Source organism: Phallusia mammillata, chromosome 2 (assembly GCF_965637545.1).
Source record: "Phallusia mammillata chromosome 2, kaPhaMamm4.hap1.1, whole genome shotgun sequence".
Lineage (NCBI taxonomy): Eukaryota > Metazoa > Chordata > Ascidiacea > Phlebobranchia > Ascidiidae > Phallusia > Phallusia mammillata.
This window is the reverse complement of record NC_137253.1, coordinates 3,444,334-3,449,677: the sequence shown is the minus strand read 5'-3', so window position 1 is coordinate 3,449,677 and position 5,344 is coordinate 3,444,334. Positions and strand designations below refer to the sequence as shown.

The window sequence follows — 5,344 nt, the reverse complement described above, 5'->3', positions numbered from 1 at the left end:
TCATATTTTGCAAGTGGTTGTTTGAGTCCGAGTGATCCTGCGGTTAGTGTGTTTGCTGTGTGCTGGCTTTTGTAAATCGGTGATCGTTAAACCCAAACCTCAACCATTCGTTTCACGAATTAAAATTATTTTTATAATTGTTGTCAGTTGTTGGTAATTTATGTGATTACAATTTAACCGCTACAATAACTATAGTTCGTTGCCATGTTTACGTGTGCAAAACAAACAAAGCAAGGACAAAGTTACAAAATCAACGGACATCCGGCCTATTTGGCTCAAGCGTTAGCCGATGTGAGCAAAAGGCATGAGATTAGATTTACTGGGTAGATCTAGATTTACTTACCGAGCCCTTCATAGGATCAGGACAACTTGTAGGTTTTCTGGTACCAGTAAAAATATTAACCCTTCTACTTTGTTTATGTTATTTTATGGAAAGGAAAGTTTATTGTGTATGTAAACCATAACGGAAAACAAAGCCAAAAATACGAAAATCCGTCCCTTCAGTAAAAATGCGACTTTACCCGTTCTCTCATGGGATGTTCGCACTGAAAAATTAAAAAAAGACCAAAAGAAATATATTTTTTATTGCAGAACCACAAAATCAATCAAAACACAAGTTTCTTTTAATAAATTGTTGCTCAGGGAATTCCTTGTATTGACAGGTATTAAAATTTTCATGGATGCAGCTACAAGCTATCGTATTTCTTGAATTGCTAAACTTTAATCACTGAATTGTGATGTCACAAATACGCACTGTTTGAATGTGATGTCATACTTAAAGTGCACACAAAGTTTCCAAAAATCACAGGCATTTAGTAGCTTAATCAAATCCATGCATTTAATTTTTTTAACTGCAATTCTCCCTACAACTTGGTTTGTTCAGCTGTGTTGTTTAGTCTGGTTTTATTGCTTGTGTTGATAAACCCGATTTATGAAAGAAAATGTAAACTGTTTATTTTTAGGTTGTAACAACATGAAGAAATGTAAAATATTATGTAAGTGTATATAAGCACTTTCATTAATTAATGTCATCTGCATTTTGTCCAAACAAAACCTTGCTGTTGTTTCCGTACCTTTTCAAGTTTCTGCAAAAAAAGAAGATTTAAATTGTTCAAATCTTTATTTCCTATTTCCAGGAATTCTAGCCAAGGTTTGTTCTTTAATAGTTATTTTATGCTGATATTGTACATTTCTTTTTATCTTGTAATAAGCTTATTCTTTCTGAGTGACACTTATATATTGGTTTAATTAGTTTGATTCTGCTAAAAGTTTTCTGCATTGATTTGAGATCATGGAAAGTTGAATATTTAAAATATGTCTACTCAATGTAATATTTCTTCTCCTAAACAGCACCAACAACATTCCCATTCAGTGATGTAACAGTCCAGATCAATTGATCACATGACAAGTATCACTCACTAAAAAACAAAAGCGTGAATTGGCCAAATGTATTATCATGGTATAGGAACAAGGTTCCAAAGTGACACTTTTGGATACATATTTATACATGAAATTTTTACAGATATCGAAAGTAAGTGTATGTTGTTGTTGTTTTTGCATTGATACGTGTGTTACTTTGGTAACGTATGTTTAAAACTGTTAACTTCTAGTATCAGACTGGAGAGCTGGGCTGCTAACTTCACAAAAAAGTTTGACTGCTGATGACCAGAGTGGATATGCTGTTGCGATAATAATCACTGATTTGCAAGAATTGATTGGAATTAAAAAGTCATCATGACTGATTGCAGGTTTGTAATTTATTTTTTTCACTTCGACTTGTGCAAAAATATAGATTGTAAGCAATATTCACTTAACACTTCCAACGACAATACTGCATATGTCATGTTTTTTTATAGATACTGCAGTTTATGTTTTTGTCATTTTACCAAATTTGTGTTTGCAATGACCTTAAATTGAAACTACATAATTAGTTGCTGTGATGTTGATTTGTGTCACTGATGTTTAACTATGACCGTTTTGTCTACCTCTTGTTTATTGATTACATTCTGGAACATAATAGTCTATGAGGGCTTTCATTCTGACTTTAATTTGATTTTTTTTTTTTTTGACTTAATTCTGTGTCTATTTTAATTCTCAGTAGGTGCATGGAATACCATAAACAGTTTAATTGGTGGAACTTTATGTGTTTACTTGACAACTTATGTTGTGATGTCATTTACCTTACAGTCCCACCTTCCTATACAACTGGTAAAAGGAATCATGTAAGTGAAACGGCACTTGACCAATGGCAAATTTTTCAGCGAACAGTCAACGGGAAATCTCCTACTGAGACTAATTTGTGAATCAATAGCGCCCACTTGCGGTTTTGTTAACGCGCCACGACTTGCCACTAAAGACTACAATTTACCACCCATGAAGGTACGTCACATTGGTAGATAAACTGGAAAACGTCAGGCGTATCACAAGTGTGTATTTTACGAATACAATAAAACTTGTCATTTTTACGCCACTATTTAAACCTGATAATCTATGGGGTGTCCAACTCGTACACACTGCTGTGCCAATTTCTGTGTTTAAAGTATTGCCGCACTCCATGCAAAGTACAGGTACGATTGCATTCACATAGTTTCGCAGAATGAACGGCATTTGTTGCAACACAGAGAAAGTGCGATAACATTTGTAATTCGTTACCTGTAACTGAATAAAGAAGCATTGTTCGGTAGAAGTGGCTCGTATATATTTCATACTATTTTGCAATTTACGATTCGCGCCATCTGACTCAAACAAGACGGCAGAATAACTACAAGCTTTTGGCGATCTCTAAGGTTTTGTAAGCTATTAAGCACTCGCGCGTCACTACCAAATTTATACGGCCCGCTCTGGAAAAAGTATAGTGACCTCTTTATGCTTTACAAAACAAAATGTAGGTCAGAATTGAATGTCGATTGTCGTAATTGTGAAAATTTGACTGCGTGCCATTTTTTAAATACGTCGCATGTCCTATGTTGGACACCCCTGTGATAACATATTGTCTCGAACGACCAACCTTAACCGCCTTAAGATCACAACCAATTAACGTTTACGTTCATTACGGTCACAAACAATTGACCTTCATTGTAAAAGTTCCTCGGATTGACGTCGCTAAGTAAAAAAATCCTTCCTTTTTGCAACTCACCGCGCATTACTCCACCAAGCGGCAAGTTGTTCCCGGTTTGAACGCACAACGATTTGAAAATTGACGCATCACCTCATGGTTCATAGATATGACTTAACAAAGTTCACATTTTTCTCTTTAGCGTCAGGTAACAAGCACAAAATATCCCGTCTGGGACGTGGGACGTCTTACAACGACAGTTGGGTCAGTGTTTATTTCAGTGCAGATCTGACTCCGGGACCGCAAGGAATTTTCGTCAACACGACAATCAACTCAGTGGTCGCTGACATTCTGTCTCACGCTGTGAGTGAGTTTGGCACGACTGCTTCATCCAGCGTGTCCATCTTCACAGAGACGGAATCGCCTTCCATCAGATGTTTGTTGTTTCAGATTCGCCAGTAAACAATGCGTCACATAATTAACTTGTTTGCCTCGACCATAAAGTAAACATGCACATCATGTATAAATTTAAACAAGCGTTTCCCCAGGGATTTCGAACTATTGGATTTTTATTACCTGACCATTTGTACGGGCTGAAACTCATGCCCAAAATCGATGAATATGTGACATGAATGAAAATTTAGGAACACTATACACGGACTTAGTTTAATTATAAACATAACTGCCAAGGTAGTGGTGTATATAGAATACACATCTACACGATGTATTTTATATACACCACTACCTTGGCAGTTATGTTTATAATTAAATGATATTTTAAACTGGCAAAAGATGCCAACTCAAAGTTTCCAAAGAACTTGTTTGAAGTGTGGGATTTTTTCTGGATGTTCACGAGTTACTTTTTTCCTGGGTTGTATATCGTGGGATAACCAACCTTGTTTCAAAGCACCGTTCTTATATTCACCATACGTCACCTCTTAGTCCTGCGTTTTTCAAAAATACTCATACCCTGACATTTTATTCCGCTAGGTGGTGCACCAGAGTTATAATGTGTGATATTGTGCTTGCAATCGCAGGAAGAAATTTCTTCACAACCCTGTAATTCTTACTGTTGTGGTTTTCCGGCTATAATGTAAATGCTTGTATATCCACATTATATTTCCCCAACACCGCACAATAAAAATTAATGATGCTTGTAAACACTTTATCTTTCTGCTTTATTCTTCTGTGCTAATTTTACCACACGTGCCAAATCAAACTACTTTAAACCTTATTATAGCCTTTGTGTCAGTCGGCTACCAATGAAATACTTTGGTTCAAAAGATTGGAATGACATCCCCGACCAACTTAGAGATGCAAACTTTATCACAACGTCACTTCGTTTTGTTTGCACGAGTTTTAAGAACCATTTTTCTGCACCTTCGCTTGCACTTTTTGGCATGCTCACATACACAAATGATATTATTTCCATCACGAAACAAATAATAAGGCGTTTATATTTGCCTGTTGCCGCATTAATTGCACGTTGTATTTTTGCACCGTTTGCTGACTCTGGTATGGCACTGCGCTGTAACACAAGTCTTTATGTTTTACGATTATCACCTTTTGTACAGTTTTGTTCAAGTTAAACAACTCTCACCCACAAGCTTGCAGTGTTCTTATTTATTCTCTTACTTTTTTTAATAAAAACAGCATTTCCTAGAGTGGTGTAGTCTTGTACATTGTTTTAATTTTTTTATGTAATGTTCATGCGTTTTTGTTTGTTTTTTTTGGTTTAATTCATTGGTAGAACTGCTGGAACACTGGAAATCGGCTTACGCCCAGGTTTGGTAGGTGGCGCAACAGAGCATAGACGTTTATGGTGCTGACTCAGCAATCATTCTTAATATAAACCCAAATTGCTGAGTCAGCACCATAAACGCCTATGCCCCGTTGCGCCACTTACCAGAAATTCCCAGAACGGGCGCCAGCCAAATTTCAGTGCTAGTAGCTCTTCCGAATTCGTGTTTCAACTAGTATCCTAATTTACTATAAATAACCTTATCAACGCCCTCAACAACTTTATCAACAATACAATCTGCATGTATGTCAAAAGTTATCTATTAATGCAGACTACAGATTTGTTTTGTGTTCTTCTTTCCGGCGCTTGAAACTATCCAGCAAGATTTCTTATAGTGGTTACCAGTGGCGGCTCGTGCCTAAAATTTGTGGGGGTGCTGCCCATTGTGACGTAATTTTATTGTGACGCAATAATGTACACGAGTGTAAACAGAAGACGGCATCATTTGTGTATTTTGTTTACTTGCACAGCGATGGGCTAAACACAAT

At 36.5% G+C, this 5,344-nt stretch overlaps 1 long non-coding RNA gene and 1 pseudogene across 1 annotated transcript; both read left to right on the top strand.

The window, feature by feature from the left end:
- The first annotated feature begins 966 nt into the window (after positions 1–966).
- On the top strand, positions 967–3,574 carry LOC145215106 (uncharacterized). The gene is made up of 5 exons (XR_013857206.1): positions 967–1,150; positions 1,351–1,531; positions 1,611–1,748; positions 2,188–2,379; positions 3,258–3,574. It is a non-coding gene; the product is annotated as an uncharacterized LOC145215106 (long non-coding RNA).
- Positions 3,575–3,774: 200 nt separating this feature from the next.
- Positions 3,775–4,806, top strand: LOC145215105 (uncharacterized; annotated as a pseudogene).
- Positions 4,807–5,344: the final 538 nt, after the last annotated feature.